The sequence below is a fragment of the Podarcis vaucheri genome (assembly GCF_965113315.1).
Source record: "Podarcis vaucheri genome assembly, chromosome: 7".
In the NCBI taxonomy this organism is placed as follows: Eukaryota; Metazoa; Chordata; class Lepidosauria; order Squamata; family Lacertidae; genus Podarcis; species Podarcis vaucheri.
In genome coordinates this window covers 67,242,067-67,261,139 of record NC_138765.1, presented here as the reverse complement: position 1 = coordinate 67,261,139, position 19,073 = coordinate 67,242,067, and the positions used below count along the sequence as shown (strand labels likewise).

Sequence of the window (19,073 nt, the reverse complement as noted above, 5' to 3'; positions counted from 1 at the left end):
GAAGATATGAACATCCAGGAATGGAGAACCCTCCACATGTTATTTGAGTATAACTTCCATCATCCTTTATCCTTGGCTATCCTGTCTGGCGTAGATGGGAGTTGGAGTCCAACAACCTTTGGGAGGCTGCAGAACCCCCATCCCTGAATTAGATCATCACTTGCCCTTACTATCCTCAGCTTCCACCATCACTTGCATTTACTGCCCCTAGATACCTTCATCATTATGCTCCCTTCTTCTAATAGCTCTAGGGTAACGTCATGTGTACACAGATTAGCAAAACCAGCAGTAGGAACGCATTGGAGTCAGAGTAAACTGTAACGTGTATTCAGCCTTAGGATTAATGAGCGTTTTAACTGCAACTCTTCCAAGCTTCCAAATTAAAACAGTAGGGGTTTATGTGTAAAGAACAATGTAATCTCACATCTTCTTAGCATAAAAAAGAAGAAATCTCCAGCCTGGACGGCAGGCACATTGGTGGTGGGTTTGTATGAAACAAAATGTTAAAATATGCTCTCAATGTGAGGAAGGAGAATAGGGAGAGCTCCAGCTGTTTATGGCGCTCAAGGCAAGAACTAGAGATGGAATAGGGTGGAGGCAGAAATGCTAGGATGAAAGGGAACACCTCAAATTATGCTTCCGAGAAAAAACTTACCGTAGAGTAAACAGGAGGAGATGAATTGGTGCAATGCCTTGGACACAAATCAAATGTGACTACAAACTGAAAGTTCTTCCTAATGGTTAGTCAGAATCTTGTCATTTGGAACCATTGGTTCGGGTCCTCTCCTCTGGAGCAGCAGCAAATAAGCTTGTTCCACCTTCCATGTAGCAGCCCTGTAGATAGTTGAAGATGGCTCTCAGGTCAACTCTCAGTCTCCTCTGTTGAAGGATCTTAGCCAGAACCTGTTGAATATAGCAGAGCATACACAGACTGTCCAGAAGCAGTCAGTTGTAGGCAGGATGAAGCAGGAACAAGATGCTGTTACCAGTAACTTGGTTACCTATAGGTTTATTTACAGCAGACTCACAAGTTACTATATACAGGATACAGACAGGGATCTTAACTCTCTCACAGAACAAACTCCAATGAACTGTCAAACCACGCACTGACCAACCAACCAACTAACCAACCAACCAACCAATGAACCAACCAGGAAGGTCATGAGTCATCATGCCTGTGCGGAGACCTCGACCAATAGCAGAGTTGTATCCAAGGTCCCATATCTCTAGGCAGAATAGCTCCCTCTGCTCAGTCTTCTTGGCCTTCGGCCAACTCCTTAATTGCTTCTGTGGGAAGCTGCATCAAATAGCAAGTAGTAAAAAATCCCAACATCCTCTTCTCCAGGCTGAACATACCTAGTTCCCTCAACTGCTTCTCATTTCATTAAGTATAACTTTAAGCACTTTAGAACATGAGAACTGGAGAACTTCTAAACCACAGAAGGGGCATTAGACCACTGGGGAGAAACATTTCAATTCTCTCTCAGCCTCCTAAGTCCGTTGTGTCTGGGCAAGTCTCCTCTGCAGGTAGTCAAGCTGGTATCCATCTCAGCTCTCTTCACCTGCTACACTTTTACAGCGAGGAGGGAGGTGTTCCTGATTCACACCCCCTTTAAGCTGCATTGCTCAAAGTGAGTGACACAGGTAATTTCAATAGTGATTCATACCCTGCCTCATGGATTGCCAAACCCTGCTTGCAAGTCTCTGAAGTCAATGATCACCTGAAAAGTGACTCACCATTCCTGCTCCCCTCTTCTGCTTTCACCCTTGCACATACCTCTGCAGAGTGACCAAAAGCCAATTGACCTAGTTATGCCACAACCACCACTAACTGCTCCAAGTCTGCATTACAATATGGAGTAGGTGCGGTGGAGGGGCGAACCCTTCCACCAGCCAATCACAGAAAAGGCCAAAAAAATCCTACTTGGTCCCAACTAACCACAGAATCATAGGATTATTACTAACCACAGAATCATAGGAATTAGAAGGGGACTTAAAGGGTCATTTTGTCCAACCCCATGCAGTACAGGAATCATGCTGGAATCATACAGGGTCGGTGAGCTGGGTGTCATGAACTCTTATGAAAAGAGGAGGAGGAGAGAGCAGGAAGGCCCCTTTATAGCCACTTCTCACTCTGTCCCACCACTGCTAATTTTCAGCAGGAAGTGGTATCTTGCCCTTCTTTTACCCCCACTAAAAATGGGCTCCCACCTAGACTATTTAGGAAGCGATATAATGCATACACATCCTAAATGTCCAAATCTCCCTCCAATGTGGATCAACTTGAGCCCAGTAAGAACATAGTAACCACCTTGCCAGATCAGACCAGAGACCTATCAAGCTCAGCATTCTCTTCCCCACAGTGTCCAACCAGATGTTGATGTTTTCCCTTGATGCTGCAGTCAACAAGTGGTGTGTGTGCCATGAATCAGGTCCCCAGATTCCGATGCTCAAGGCTGTCAGCACAGATGGACATAACCCTTAATACCAGTGAAGGCTTCATTGATGAGAATGCTTTAGCATATCCCGTTCAAAATGGATGGCACTCTCCATCTTATTTCATTAGATCTTAAACTGATAATCTCTGAAGCACCATCACCATTCCAATGAACCCATCAAAGGAGCCCTCAAACAGACCTTGCAAATGATTTCGTTTGTGTGCATTACATTAGCAGCATTTTATTCTAACAAGAGTTTTTATTTTCTGTCTCCCCATTTTTCAAGCTTTCTGTCTGATCAGAGCATATATTTGCCATCTCAGAGGCATTAATTTAGTTAGCACGACTCGCTGCTTGATGCTCCGACAGGACTTTTTTTTTTTTTGTAAACGGGAAAAAATGTGTGGCATAATTTTGAACCAGAAATACTGCAGACATTTGAATTCATTTTCAAAGTGCTGGCACTAAACTCTTTAAAACCTCGCGTGAATATCTGAAGACAGTTCTAGGTCACCCTTTTCCCCCAGCTGAATTAAAATTCAGTTTGGCTCTGATTTTCATTAGGGCCAAGGACTGGGCGGGGTGGGGGGAGACTTTGCTTTTCTGTATAAACATTTCCCCCCCTTTACACTCTCTGTTATTCTTTGATTAGAAAAAATGAAATTTGGATGGATGGGTTGTGGACACCTTCTGATTTTGCAGCGAGTTCATTAATTACCAACGTTCTTAAAAATCTGACATTTCATTTTTATGGGAACGCCAGGTGAGTCCTGAAACAGCCCCCCCAACAGAGGAATTATAAATGTTCTAGAAGCAACTTTAATTTGACAGTTGACTCTACTTACAAAAGAGAAATCAACTTGTTCCCATAGAGATGGCTCATTTACAAGCACAGCGTCTTCTGAGAAGAATCAAAACGAACACAGCTTTCCAGTTTGCAAATCAGGGAGCTGCCATTACCATGACCCCATTCAATAATAATCCACCTTCTGATTTAAAGGGAAGGTTATCATGTCTCCAGCTTTTGGTCACAATCCAGTTATACAACTGGCCACACTCACAACATAGATTCAAGGCACCATGATGCCACTTTAATCAGTCATGGCTTCCCCCAAATAATTCTGGGAGCGGCAGTTTATTAAGAGTGCTGACAGTTGCTAGGAGGCCTCTCTTCATCTCCCAGAGCCATTATTCCCAGAATTCCCTGTGAAGAGGAGCTGACTGTTAAACTCCTCTGGGAACTGTACATTCAGGGTGCGTGATATGGGGCCTTGTAACAACTCTCAGCACCCTTAACAAGCAACAGCTCCATAACTCTTGGGGGAAACCACGACTGTTCCATGTGCTTTAAATGTGTGGTGTGAATGTGGCCCTGGACATTGAGGGGCCAACGATCTCCTAAGGGGCAGAAGAGAATCTCAAGCCCCGTCTGGAAATGGTAATGAACCAAACACAGTTCAGAGGGTCTCCCCTAGGAATGGATGAATCCAGCAATTTGGATTTCTCTGCTTCTCATTTTCTTTTCTTTTTTAAATTTTTTTTAATTAGATTTTCCACAATGATAACACAAACCACAAAGCAGAATAATACACAAAAACAGAAAAAGAAAAAGGGGGAAAAGGAAATAATAAACAGATAAACAATAACAACAGACTTAATTCTTCACAAATCCATCCTTTTAAACATCTTGGTTGACTTCCTCAAGTCCCTCCCTACTGAGTTTCCTTGTCGTTAAAAATAACAGCTTTCCAATATCATTATTAAACTAAGACAGTTTCCAATTATAGTCCATCTTGTTCACTTTTCTTAACATTCTGAATTCCATGTATCTAATTATAACTTAGTTTAATCCTAGGCCTATCTGCTTCTTTCAAGCAATTTCTAATTTTTTATATTACAATATTTATCCAAATAGTCCTTAAATTTCCTCCAGTCCTCTTGAAACTCCTCTTCTTTCTGGTCGCGCACGCTCCACACTTTCTAGCTCTATGGTGATATCCATATACCTACCTATCGGATCTCTTTGTCACTTCTCTTTTTTTAAAAAAAATGATATTTATTGAGAATTTAAAATTACAGAGAAGAAGAAAAAAGAAAAAGGAAAAAATAGACAAAAAATGAATTAAACAATACAAGTCAATATAAAAAACAAAAAACAAAACACACAATACATCAAAACCAAAAACAAAAGCAAACAAAAATTTTTAAAACAAATCCAATATCCTCAAATCTTTATCTTTCGTTAACTTGTTTTATCGACCTCCTCACACCTCCCTTTTTTGTATTCTATTTATTAATTATCTCATTAATTAATTATTAATTAATTCTCTGCTTCTCATTTTCCAATCTGGAGTTCCATTCAACACATTTGCACATCTGTGATTTTTTAAAAAAGAAAGTCCTCAGACAAACCCCCAACAATTTAGTACACGTTTCTCCTAATATGCATGCAATTTTACTTATTATACATACTTCGCATACCTTGCTCTCCCCCCTCCACCAAACACCCATGGCTTGGTACATAATGGGAGCAGAACTTCCCAAATTCTGATCACCATCACTATTCCACATCCTGCCCCTTCATGTACACACCTCACAGTAGCTCTCTAAACTAGATTACAGCCTCAGAGCAAAAAAGTTCCTAGTTCAAGACCCTGGCAAAAGAGCATATCAGAAGAACCAAAGACCCATCTATCCCAGCATCCTCTTCTCACAGTGGCCAACCAGATGCCTTTGGGAAGCCTAAAAGCAGGAGCTAAGTGAAGGGAACAGCAGTTTCACTGGGCTCCTGTCAAACTCTCCCTCACCTGTTCTAGATTGATGCTGGAGTGTTGGAAGGGATGATTTAGTGGAATATATTTTCACCTCTGGTGGATGTGTCCAGTTGCAAACCCTTTTCGGTCTAAGGTGTTTAAAAGAATTTCAGATATTCCCAGGGATGCACAATGTACTCCACAACTGGCACACCTTTCTTTGTCCTTCAGGAACAGCTGTATCCATTCTTAACAGCACCCCCAACCACCCTTGGGCCTCTCTTTGCCCCCCAGCAATTCATCCTTCCCCTTCTTTGGCTTGCAAACATTTTCTCTGTTTCCCAGTGTTTCTTCTTTTGTTTGTTGGTCAAGTTCAGAAGCACCATCCTTTTCAGTGTAACATGTTTGCAATCCTTTGTTGATCTTTTTATTAGTAGCTGCACGCCTAACAATCACATAGAAATGGGAAATATCATCCGATGTTCATCTTTCTTCTTGGCTACATAATGCTTGAAACATTACATTGCTAGAAAAGATAACTAGGCTTATTAGAGCTATAAATGGAAAAACAAAACAAACCAGACTCCTTCCAAGCAACTTGGATTTTATTTCCTACAACAGGGCACAGCAATCACAGCAAACTTTGCCACCTGCCTCACTGGATGTATAGAATATGTGATACTTACTGTGAAAATTCTGGGTTCACCTTTTCTCCCTTAATATATTTCCTTGATATATTCTGGATATCTTTTCTCTCTACCTTATGCTGTCTAATGTATTTTCCTTTCTTTACTTTTAAGACTTTGTGTCTTTCTCCATTTCATATTCTGTGATTTAAATTAACTTTTTGAAAAACCAACAAAAATTACTCTAAAAACCCCCAAACAGTGCTATTCCTTCCTGGTTCCAAACAACTGGCATTCAGAAGCAGATTGCCTGACAGTAGAATATAGCTATTGTGGCTGGAAGTAAGAGAAAATCCAAAGAGTGGAAGAAACCATCAATTTTATAATATATCTGGTTAAAGACTGCTATTCTATTGCTCAGTCTCAAGTTAGGTCCTGATGGGGCCATATTTGTGACCATGGAATCCTAGAATTGTAGAATTAGAAGGGAACCAAAGGGTCATCTAGTCCAAACCCCCACAGTGCAGGAATCATAGCTCAAGAACCCCTGACAGATGACTACCCAAGCTCAGCTTAAAAACCTCCAATGAAGGAGAACCCACCACCTTCTGAGGAAGTCCGTTCCACCCTCAGCAAGTTCTTCCTAATGTTTAGTCAAGACTCCCCTTTCTTGTGATTTGAACCCATTGGTTCAGGTTCTTCTCTCTGGAGCAGCAGAAATGATTTCATTTCAGATGCTCATCATCTCACTTCTCTGTTTTCTCTTCTCCAGGCTAAACATACCCAACTACCTCAACTGTGCCACGTAAGACTTGGTTTCCAGCCCCTATCATCTTGGTTGCCTTCATAGGCTGGAAGAAGGACAAGAACCCACTTCTAGCTCACAAGTCTAAGAGAGGAACAAATGGGTTATATAAGGTATGCCTCACCCTTATACCCTGCTCTTCAATTTCTGGTCATCACTCACACTGCCCTCCTTGTACACAGTGTGAGATAAGCCAGTTACCTTTAAAGGGCCAAGTAGAAACTTTTTGCCCCCTTCTTAGATTTTCCCGGGTTTTCCTGGGGGAAAGCAGTGATACAAGTGGAAGTGTGGATGAGACCTAAGTTTGCTTTCCACCTTCACATCCACCCATTTGTGCTTGATTCAAACTTCTGCGGTCATTTAAATCCACAATTTTCCTCTTCTGTTGTGCAACCTGCCTTCTCTTTTGCTTCCCCCATCCCCCACCCCATGCAAATCCAGGATTGAGAGAAGTCACTACAAATCCTCCAATGTGGGCCGTGCTGTATATCCGGGATTGTGATGCAGCACAGCAAATCCTTCAATGAGGTCTGCATGATGACAGCCTTACATTTTTATGTATATAGGAAGATATATGACAAGCTACCCACCACTGGTCGACCAGATGAACTGCAGATTCATTGCTTTAGCCCCAGGAAAGTAACATGAAGTTGAGACATGTTGACTACTCCCAGCCAAAAAAATAATGAAGCAATATCAAAAGCAGCCAAGGGAATTTGCTGTCGAGCCAACTCTAATGGAAGCGAAATCAGCTCAGACAATACATTTTTGGGGGATTTGAAATAGTTTTGGAACTGTAATTGCTTCAGCGGCAGCCAGGCATGGTGGCTGGATGGGTGTCATTGCGCTTGATGATGTGACTTCAAAAGTATCATCCACTGAATGTTAACATGCTGGCTTTCTCCTCTTCTTCAGTGGACAGTGCTGTGATGCTTTCCTGCAGAGATGATTGACAAAATTGCTGTGGCAAACAGAATCCCTTCTGTTAGGCCTGATCTGGGGAAAATCTCGCAGAATGGTTTAACAGGCACCCTGGTGGGCCAGTTCTTCTTCACCTCCCTTCCAGACTGATATATATTCTATTTCACAATCCTCTTGCCCTCAACAATTTCATACACTGAAAAAGGGACGCAGATAGGAACCTGTTCCAATTCCAGGGATGAACTAGTTCTGAGCCAAAATGTCCTTCACTCTGCGTGCTTCTTAAAAAGTGAACCATAATAAGATTTCAAATTTATTCTTTTAGATTCTGCAGAACTAGCGTATATAAATAAGTCTCTTTAATTGATCCAGGATTTTTAAAAGTTGATTTTTCAGTAGAATAATAGAACTGTAGAGTTAGAAGGAATGCCAAGGGACATCTAGTCCAACCCCCTGCAATGCAGGAATAATATGCATTGAATGAACATAAAATAAATCCATACATTGCAAAAATGTAAACAAACCCCCTTCTCTTGCCAGAAGTCAAATGAGTATTCTTGTTCATATTCCATCTTCTTCAATCATGTTTGTTTACTATCTATTTTTGTCATTCCTTCAACAGGGATCATATATATCATAGCATTGCGGTCAACTAAAGGCGGCAGGACACACACGGACATAGTTCTAACAAAAGAGAAACAATCTGGAGTCCAAGGTTGGTACAGCTGCAGCTGAGATTATGTTCTCCATCCTGGATGCATTAATATGTAATGAATAGCCACCAACTGGCATAGAAAGTGCCTGGTTTCTTTCCCCCCTTCAATATTGATACATCATGGGTTATTTTATCAACAATTGCTATTCTCCATTCTTTCTTGAATAAATCTAGTTCTACACCTTGTAAATCTCACCAGGTTTGGGCTATGGGGATTCTTGCTGCAACTAGGAACATCCGCAAGAGGCCTTTTGTCTTGATATCTTCATTTGTCCTCTCAAAAAGAGAAAGTATAGACAACCATGGGTGGGGGATGAAATCAATTTCCTCCTGAATTATCTCTGAGATCTCCTCTTGTACCACCTTGCAAAAGATCTGTACCTGTGAACAGGACCAACGCCTATGGTAATATGTTCCCTTAAGAACTTAAGAAGAACCAGAGTGAAGACAGCCGAACCAAATTGCAAAGGCAGGGCACCTGTAGCATAATTTTGCAATAACTCAACATCCAGGGAGCACTTGGCTCCCTTTCCCCACCCTCCCTAGTTCTGGTGGGGTGGGGTGGGGGAGAAACAAAGGGCCCGTTGCAGGTTGAGCAGCCCTTTCAGAATGCAGCAATTCTTCAGCAGAAGTGGCTGCCAGTGAGGTAGCAGGGCAAGGTGGAAGTGTTCATCTGTCACAGACACTAGACCCTGACAGCTCCCTGCTAGTGGCTGTCTCAGGCTTTGAAGAGTCAACTTATACATTAGATATGAGAAGACACATCTGTCTCTATCCATTATTCATGACCCACATTTCCATTCTGGATGCCACCAAGCATTTAAACGCTCATGTTGGCAGCACAAATAGCCGCGCCGCCCCTCCCCAAACAGCTTGTCTCTTCTTGGCTCAGCTGTAGTAGAGGAGTGTTGGTGGTGGCTTGGCCAGAAGGTGGAGAGAGCAGATGAGCTCCACCATACGCCACACATTTTAGCAATCTTCCCATCAGGGTGATTATGCCTCCAGCCATGATTCTGAGAGATATGCGTAGCTGAGACAGCGAGCATCATTCTTGGTGAACAGGTGGAGACTGGCAGGGAGTCGCTCACCAAAGGATGCTGGAAAATGCGTTCATTGGTGATGGTGGGATGGAAGTCTAGATTTATATCACAATGGAAATATGATGAGGAGAGAGACTTTGTACCAACAGAACACTGTCAGGGCCTCAGACCAAGGGACCTGCAGTCTTCTCCACCTGGCTCTCAGAATTATATCCAGGCCACACATCCTCTTCCCAGGTCATACCCCTTGCTGACCCTGCTCTTCACCCTTGAGTGCCTTTGTCTGACTGGAGTGTGTGTGTGTGTGTGTGTGTGTGTGTGTGTGTGTGTGTGTAAATCTCTGATTTGTGTGTGGCCAGAGTCCCATCTGTTGGGTTGGGGCTAGGGTGCAGCTGGGGCTTTGATGGAGGCCTAACCTGCTGTAGGTGCTGCACAGCCTGGCCAGACCGAGGTCTACCCTGCTGCTACATCCCTGGGGCTCCCTGCAGCTGAAAGGAGGGAGTCTGTCATTTGTCTGGAATTGTATCCATGTGTAAAGGAGGGATTGTTGTTTTCTTGGTATCCTGGTGTAAAGGAAGGCCTGGTATTCATTCATTATGGACATTCAATCCCATAATGATGGTTTTTGCTATTTATACCCCACACATCTTACTGCATTGCCCCAGCCACTCTGGGTGGCTTCCAACATATATAAAACATAATAAAACATTAAACATTTAAAAAACGCTTCCTTATACACAATTGCCTTCAGACAGCTTGGGGGTCAGATACCTCCATACTCTCCAACATTTCTCCAATGAAAATAGGAACACCTTAAGGAAAAGTGGGACATTCTAGCTTCAAATAGGAAACTGGGATGGAAAACAGAGACACTTGGAGGGTCTGGATTCTGTATCCTTGTGAATGTGAAGCCTGCTGCTTGATAAATTTCAGACTTTTTTTACTGCTTGTGCTCTGAGTCTGCTTCAAAGATCCCTAACAAAGAAACCTTTGGCCTTTGGCAAAAACCTACATCCCTCTGAGGTTTTCCACATGGAATTCTGTCCCTTTGGCTGAAATGGGTCCCCTAACACTGCCTTATAGTGCTAGGGGGTTGTTGCTGTTCAGGAAGTACACCACCATGGTACAGCTGCAATCTAATGTTTCCAGGGTTTAGTCTGTCTAACTCAGGGGCAGCCCTATCAAATGATATCAGACTCCAAGTCCCATCATCCCTGAGCATTGGCCATGCTGGCTGGGGCTGTTGGGAGTGTGAAACCAACAAGTAGGTCACTATCTCTGGTCCAACTTGTGCAAGAGGAGCAATGTTGCTAGAAAGAACATTAGCAGAGCCTGCTGGATCAGGCCAATAGCCCATCTAGGCCAGCATCCTGTTTTCACAGTGGCTGACTAGAAGACAAGCAGGATCCAAGCAGAAGAGCAACTCTCTACTCCTGCGGCTTCAAGTGTTTCTGGAAAGTGCAGACAGTGGGAGCCTGTCTATCTCGGCAAGAATGCTGTTTCGCAGGACAGGGACAGCCATACTAAAAGCCCTGCTCTGAGTTACTGGTGGAGCAGGCTGCTGAGATCTTTGGAAGTTGCATCAGAAACTCTCCAACAGATTGCATAATCTATCAAGTGTATAAAGGATAAGAAACTTGCCCACACCAAGGAGTTCTGCAGTCTGTGTTCTTGCTTCCTCAGGGTCATGATAACAGCACTCTTTCCACCAACTTAGACTAGATCAGGGTCATGATAACAGCACTCTTTCCACCAACTTAGACATAGAGTCTTTTGAATTTAACTGCATTGTAAGATCAGAGCGCCAAACCACTTCCGAAATGGAAACTAGATTCTTCCAAGGGACAGAGTTGATGAAATTTATATCCCTGTTAAATTTAGTGAACTAGCATTAAACTGCTGCTCATTTAAGAATGGAAAATGGCAAGTGTGCTATTAAAATTCTGTGCCTTGAGCTGTCCCGGGAGTTTGACACATTTTGTTCAACCGTGCAGAGGCAAACTCACCAGCTCCTGTAGTAGTTTTAATTCCTCCTCCCACCCATTGAAAATGAACTTCGAAGCAATCCTGGATTCCTTGCAATATGATGCTAATATTCATAACTGATGAGTATTCCTCTTCTGCGAGGGCTTGAAGCTCAATGGGAAGCCAATCAGGAATCACTAGAACTTGTGGATAACCAATGAAGCCAAGTGCTGGAAGATTCTGGATGGGTAAAGGGAAGTCGTTCTTCATGCAGCACATAGTTAAACTATGGAAATCACTGCATTGCTCCCTGGTGAGGAAGCACTTTTGTGCTCAGTGCCTGCTCCTAGGTTTGCCATTGGGGCATCTGGTTGGCCAGTGTGAGAACAGAATGCTGGAATAGATGGGCCATTGGCTTGATTTATCAGGGTCCTTCTTATGTTCTTAAAGATGCAGTGATGATGATATAATAGAATGAAAGCTGAAAATTGGGAGACACTTAGACCAAAGACACATATTTAATCATATTAAGCCTTTACACACAGAATCACCCATGCAAGGCTGCTCAAATGATTATAAAGAGCTAATGGCGTACATGAGATACTCTGGACCCTTGAAAGAAAGCGTGTGGTTGTTGCAGTTTTTAATGCCTTGAGGTTCAAAAAAACCGTGAGAATGCTCATTAAAGTACAACTTTGAAAACAGATGGTTTGAAGCTGGGCAGGTATTACATGAGGAAAAAATTCTGCAATATTTTAAGACTCTTTCCTGTAAATATCACCTTCCCCAACATTGCACTATGGCAGAAACTGGGATAGCGTTAAATGGGTGTTCTCTTAATACAGTGCAGTTTATTACAAAGGATTAAGCCTTGTGCATATGATTAATAGTATATTGTACTTAAATAAGTAAATGTTATCTTGTTCAGGACAGCACTCCAATCTCTGTTGCTCTCCATTCTGCGCAGTACATCATAGCTAATTACTGTAATAACAATAATCATGAAAAGCTCATTTGGCCTTAATGTGGGCATGTAATCCTGCTCTGAATGCATAGCAATTAATAAAACTCAACTGTTTCTGCTTGAATGTACTTGGAGTTCTAGCTTGGGGAGGGGCTGCCCCTCAAGGAGGCTACCTGTTGGACCTCTGCAGGAGTTACTGCTCTTGCCTTGCCTCTGAGGGCAGGCTACTCTTGCAAATGTCCACAAATAACCCTCCTACTCCCCTGGAGGCTGGCTACTGTCTCTCTGCATGACTGTATACTCTGGATCCATCTCCCTTTGATCAGAATATCTGCTGTTCCAAGGTGGATTGATCTTATATTTAAGAAAAACAAATCTATTATGCTTGTATAGTTCATTCGGTAGAGCATCAGACTCTTAATCTCAAGGGTCATGGATTCAAGCCCCCATGCTGGGCAAAAGATTACTGCATTGCAGATGGTTGGACTAGATGACCCTCTATGAAAATACAGATACATTAACAAAAATAGCACAGTGCCATTCAAAGCCCTTCCCTTAAAAAAAAATCATTTCCCAAAGGCCTGTTGGAATAATGCACTCTTCACTTGCTGGCAGAACGACAACAAGGAAGAAGTTTCTCTAGGGAGAGAGTTCCAAATTTTGGGAGCAGCCACTGAGAAGGCCCTGTGAGGGTGGTGGGACTGAGAGAAGGCCCAGGCAGGCTCATATGTGAGAACATGGTCTTTCAGGTAGCCTGGATCTAAGCTCACATTTACTTTGTACCCATAGAGACTTTTAACAAGGAAGCTTCTGGGACAGAAATAAATAATGCACAAAAAGAGGCTGGCTTCTTTTGTATGTGTGATCGAGATGTGTGAACACATCAACTCCCTTCTGAACTGAAGAATATCAAGTTTCCACAGCCCCCAACTTCACCTTTGAGGTTTTGCATTGCTTTTATTTCAGAGAGTGCCAAAAAAACAAAACCACCAATTATTCCTGCTAGTGAGCCGGCTTGTGATTTCATACTTAATTAATTGTGTCTGTCCATTTCCTTTGAAAAGTTAATTTAAAGCAAGGGAGGGGAAGAGAAAGAGAGAGGGAGAGAGAAAGCCCCTGGTTATTTTCTATATTTGAACACAGCATTTTCATTTCAATTAAAACACGGATGCAGCAATTAGCTCTCAATTCAGGTCCCCTGTGATGAAATACTGCATAAGGTCATGCAATATAAACTCATAGAGATGCTGTTTCTCTTCTCAGAATCAGCACCTGGAAGTGGACAGCAACAGACTTGGAAAAGAGCAACATGTTACCTCTGCGTTGGCTACAGACATTGACTATTGTCTTGTGTTTTTTAGGTTCTGCCGTCCCATATTTTTTCCTCCGAATTTGTTGCACAAGTGACCTGGTCCAGTGGATCTGTACAGAGTTATTTCTGTTCCTCAAACTCTGGAGGGCTTCTGCCAGTCAGTGTAGACAATACTGGGATGGATTGGCCTGGGCTCATCTCCAACACCTCCTTTTAAAAAAAGTCATAGAATTGTAGAGTTGGAAGGGACCTAAAGGGTCATGTAGCCCAACCCCCTGCAATCTCAGGGATCATGACTTCAAGAGGCCTCAGCTTGAGACTTTAGAGACTGACTAACTGTCAGAATGGGGACGCGGGTGGCGCTGTGGTCTAAACCACTGAGCCTTGGGCTTGCTGATTGGAAGGTCGGCGGTTCAAATCCCCACAATGGGGTGAGCTCCTGTTGCTCAGTCCCAGCTCCTGCCAACCTAGCAGTTCGAAAGCACGTCAAAGTGCAAGTAGATAAATAGGTACCGCTCTGGCGGGAAGGTAAACAGCGTTTCTGTGCACTGCTCTGGTTTCTCCAGAAAGCAGCTTAGTCATGCTGGCCACATGACCCAGAAAAACTGTCTGCAGACAAATGTCAGCTCCCTCGGCCAGTAAAGTGAGATGAGTGCCACAACCCCAGAGTTGTTTGCGACTGGCCTTAACTGTCAGGGGTCCTTTACTTTTACCGTAACTGTCAGAACACACAATACTAGAATACACAATACAACAGCATCATATTTTCCTCTATGTAGAGCAGTAACTCATGAAGAGACTCAACAGAGAGCCTTCTCTGCAAGAGGATGTTCATGCCATTTTTTTTATTGGAAGATATTTCATCATCCAATTGCATCTGACATGGCAAAATTATCTACACCCAGCAGAGGCTGCTTGAAAGCAGGAGAATCCAGACTGATGTGGAAATGTGGCAAACCAGAGTTAAGACTGGGAAAACATGACACTGAAAGACACTGGAAAAGGATTTGTCCATCCCTAGTGTGCACACACTGTGTGGAGTTAAGCAGGACATGTGAGCTCTCTCTCTCGCTAGCAGCGTTTATGTACGCTGAGCTAACAACACTGTTTCCTAGCTTGCCTTGGGTGGTTTTCCAACAGGAGGTGTTATGGAAAAGGTCTAACCTTCAAACTAGCACTGCGTGCGGATGAGACATCCCTGGGACACTCCAGTGTTGGCTTTTTCCTCCCTGGGTAGCTTGTAGAAGAGAGTGAATGGAAAAGGAGAAACACGTTTCCAATTACCACCATGTCCTTTCCGGCACCTTTCCTGTTGTCACAGCATGTTTTAAATCAGACCTACCGGGAGGAAAAGGGGAGGGTAATGAAATGTGAATGCTCAAATGAAAGTGAGAAAGAAGTCAGAAGCGACAGCCCATAGCCTATGGAAGACGTCGGCTGTATAAATTGTTTCCTCTGACTTCAGATGACTCCATCGCAGCCAGGGTAGAAGGGAACTCAGATCTCTTCCTCCTCCTTGCCACTGAGAGAGAGTTTAGTGTAAGACCTGGGAGACCAGGATTGACCTGGATGACCTTGGGCCAGTCGTTGTCTCTTAGCTTAGCCTGCCTCACAGGCTTGTAATGTGGATATAATGGGAAGGGGGAAGACCCATGTCTACTCAATGAGCACCTTGCTACCTAATCCTAGAGCTGTGCAAGCCCACCCACCCCCAATGTGGTTTGGATCCGAATTGGGTTGTATTGGACATACAGTGATCTAGAACAAACTGGGACCTCATCATGATCACTGCATTGGATCCCAAATTCATTTAGATGTGCCCAAGTTCTTACCATCAATAATTTTCTCCTAATGTTCCACCAAAACCTACCATCCTGGAACTTAAGGCTGGTCTTGCCCTCTGGGAGCAGCAGAGAGCAAGCCTTTTGGCCTCTACTGTGGGACAGGGTTCAGCTATCTGAATGAGTGTTGGCTCATGTTCAGTCATTCAGGTTGCAGAGGGCTGGTTGAAGTGATGGTGGGAGCTATATGCTGGCAGGCAGCCAACAATAGTGGCAAAAGGCTCTCTAGCTCCTAAAGGATAAGGCACATAAGTCTTTTCCTCAGGTCTACACAAGAAGGAAACCATGGTTTTCTTCTGCAAAACACTGAAGGGCATGTACCCTTTTTTTCAAGGATCTCAAGGTCGTTCTCTTTGGGGTGACCCTTACTTTGCCACTGCAATCCTGTGAGGGCAGTCTCAAAGGCAAAATTTACTGCTGGTCTTGGTGGGAAGGCTACACATTGGGTCTTTCTCATACTATAGTCTAGAGTGGATATGGGGAACTTGTAGCCTTCCAGATGTTGTAGACTACGGCTCCCATCATCCTTCACCACTGAACATGCTGGGTGAGGTTGATGGGAGCTGGAGCCTAGCCAGTGGCGGAGCTCCATGCTCTGGCACCAGGGGGCAGAGAGCAGGTGCGGGCAGGACTGGTGCGTGTCCCTGGGCCATGGCGTGCTGCCTGCAGGTGCATGACACACATCCTGGGGGCGTGAAGCACTGCCTGCCGGGGCATGGTACCCAGCACTCGTGGGGGGCAGCCGCGATGGCGCCCCACCGGGATTGCGCTGCCAGTGGTGGTGCACTCCCCCTGCACTCCTCTTCCTCTGCCAGTGAGCCTAGCAACATCTCACAAGGATGTTTTGCCAACCCCAGAGGCTCTGCTGACTTTGTGTTCCCAACTAGACCCCTTACAGAAAAAGCAAACAGCTCCAACAAACTACATTGCTGGATCTATATGTTTAGCACATTACGACGAAAGAATGCCAACATCCCCCCACAGTACATGCCCATTCATGTGTAGATTTTAATTCGACGCAGCCATCTCTAAAGGACATAATTGTCAATTCCAGCATCCTGAGTTGAGATATTTAAATTAGGCTGGAGAAATTATATTCCATATTGAACGCTTCTGAGCTCTTTGCTTCATTAACCACGTTGCCAGCAAAGGCCTGGCAATTGGAAAGCAAACGTCTGCGTCTTTCATTACTGAGACTCAGTTCAGACATTACGTGGTCTGCCCAGATGCCCATGCCACTGCTGTAAAAGTTCTCACCCCTAAATTTTGTGATGACGAGGAAGATGCCTGGGGAGAGACACCCCACACACCTTCTCATTGCAAACAGACTCCCTAAAACTTGGTGTCTGGGGAAAATATGATGGGGAGGAAGTCACTCATCATCTTTCCTGTCACCACAGTCATCCAGAGAGAGAGGCAGGCAGGCAGGCAGACAGACAGACAGGGAATATGAGACCAAGCCATGATATGATAGCCATCTTCAAATATCAGAAGGGGTGTCACACAGAGGATGGAGAAAGCATGTTTTCTCCTACTTCCAGAGCATTGGACCCAAAGCAATGGATTAAAAACATTAGGATAAGGTCACCAGACGTCCCCATTTCCCAGGGACAGTCCCTGGATTTACAAATCAGTCCCCATACAAAATCCACTGAAGTTGAAAAGTGTCCCTGGATTCATTGGGGGGGGGGGAATCTGGTAACCTTACATTAGAAAGAACCTTCTGATGGTAAGAGCAGTTTGACAGTGGAATGGATTTCTTTGGAAGGGGACAGACTCTCTTTCATTGGAGGTTTTTAAACAGAGGTCAGGTGGCCATCTGTCAGGGACTCTCTGGCCATGATTCCTGCATTGCAGGGGAGAGCTACAGCACGAGACTTTTAATCTCAGTTTTGTGGGTTCCAGTCTCATGTTGGGCAAAATATCCCTGCTTTGCAGGGACTAGGGCTAGATGACCCTTGTGTTCCCTTCCAATTCTGTGAATCTTGGGCAGGATGACCCTCGGGGACCCTTCCCCTTCACAATTTGATGTTTTTATGAGCACGGCTAAGATCTGCACTCCTAATTTACCCCAGCCATTTTTTATTTTTAAAGGGAGGCTGCTGCTGTTTTAGCTGAGCATCAGTAGCACTGACGCTCAGCTACCTTTTCAATAGAATCATTTGCCCAGAAAGTAAGAGAAACATACTTTTAATTACCTCTCTCATTCCTCCAGCTTGTAACTGTCAATGTTACGCATCACGTCTCTTTGCATTAGGGGGGCTAATTTGGAGTGGCATCTTTAACATGCAGATGGAGCAAGGGTTGTGAGTTAGTTCACGCCTCAGCTGAGGGGGCTCAGATGTTCTGGGTGCCCTGATAGCTCCATCATCAATGAGGCAAGCTATTTGTGAGATCACTTTGCAGCGTCTTATTGAAGGAGTGGAAAGGTTTAAAATAAGAATAAGAATAACTTAAATCCGTAAGCCAGGGCTCCTGAAAGTAATGTTAGCAGAAGCCCACTTTTCCCTGTGTTACAATTAAAAGTGGGGATAAAGGACCCTTTCTGCTCTTCTGAAATTTGCTGTTTATAGGAATATGTATTCCAGCTCTCCTGAAATCAAGTTGCAGTTTAGGACATCTAAGATTGGTGTTTTTATCTGGGATTACTCAAGCACATTTTTTTCAAATGTTAAAAGTGTGTCACTTACTGTAACAACTTCATGGTGAGTACCGGCACCTCCCCCCCCCCTAAAAAAATGCACTGCCTAAAATATTTCCACAGTTGGACCATTTGCCAGTTGCCTCTGGGATGGCAAGTCAAAATTAGAACTTTACATTTAAACCAGCAGACTTCGAAAAAGCACCTAGATAGGGACCTGTGGAGAGAGGGATCTGTCCTGACAGCAGCTAGGGGGTTTATAGACAGGGCAACCCAGTTTAACACCATGAAGGCAAAGTAAAAATCCCAGAATGGTGTGAGACTTACTGGTGTAATAATACTGTCAGGGAACTGACATCAGAGGAAAGGGAGTTGGTAGGGCTCCCAGAGACTGGGAGAGAGTCAGCAGCCAAAGCAGGGACCAGCAGGGGGAGCGAGGGGTCTCTGGAGGAGGATCTCAGTAATGCTGAGAGAGACGCAGCAGCCCAGGCAGGAAACAGCAGGGGAGAGAAAGGGGTGAGAGACACGTCCAGCGAAAATAGCGGGGAGGTGTCAGAAGCAACTGTAGGGAGACCCAGTCTTCGCCGGAAGCTGCCACGTCGTGAGTCCAGGAGACGCGTTTCTGTTAAGGAGCTTCTTTGCTGGAAGCGCTTCCGCAGGCAGCCACTGTCAGACTCTACTAGTGACTAGAGCAGACATGTCTGAGGAGCTCTGTCACACACAGAGGTTTGTGGAGCCGCACAAACTCTGAGGGGGCACAATTTTAAGCACAAGCAGCTAATCATCCCCTGACAGCAGTCTGACAGTCTCTGTACGCTGCCTGTGCAGGAGAAAGCATCATGAGCAACCCAGCCGGAACCGGAGAGGCAGGGGTTGGAGCTGGTCCAAGCTTGGAAGAAAGGTATCAAGCTCTGGAGGTCCAACTTGCGCTGCAGACGGCGAGGCTCGAGGAGAGAAGGGCTCAGGATGCAGACAAAAAGGGGAGAACCACTCAGTTCCCCAGAAAGGTACCAGGATTGGTGCAGAAGTTTGGGGGGGACCCCAAGGATTAC

At 44.3% G+C, this 19,073-nt stretch overlaps 1 long non-coding RNA gene across 1 annotated transcript; it reads right to left on the bottom strand.

Moving 5' to 3' along the window:
• Nucleotides 1–517: 517 nt before the first annotated feature.
• LOC309538151 lies at nucleotides 518–18,099 on the bottom strand. The gene is made up of 3 exons (XR_014222122.1): nucleotides 18,071–18,099; nucleotides 14,704–14,877; nucleotides 518–903 (listed from the first exon to the last, which is right to left on the bottom strand). It is a non-coding gene; the product is annotated as an uncharacterized lncRNA (long non-coding RNA).
• Nucleotides 18,100–19,073: the final 974 nt, after the last annotated feature.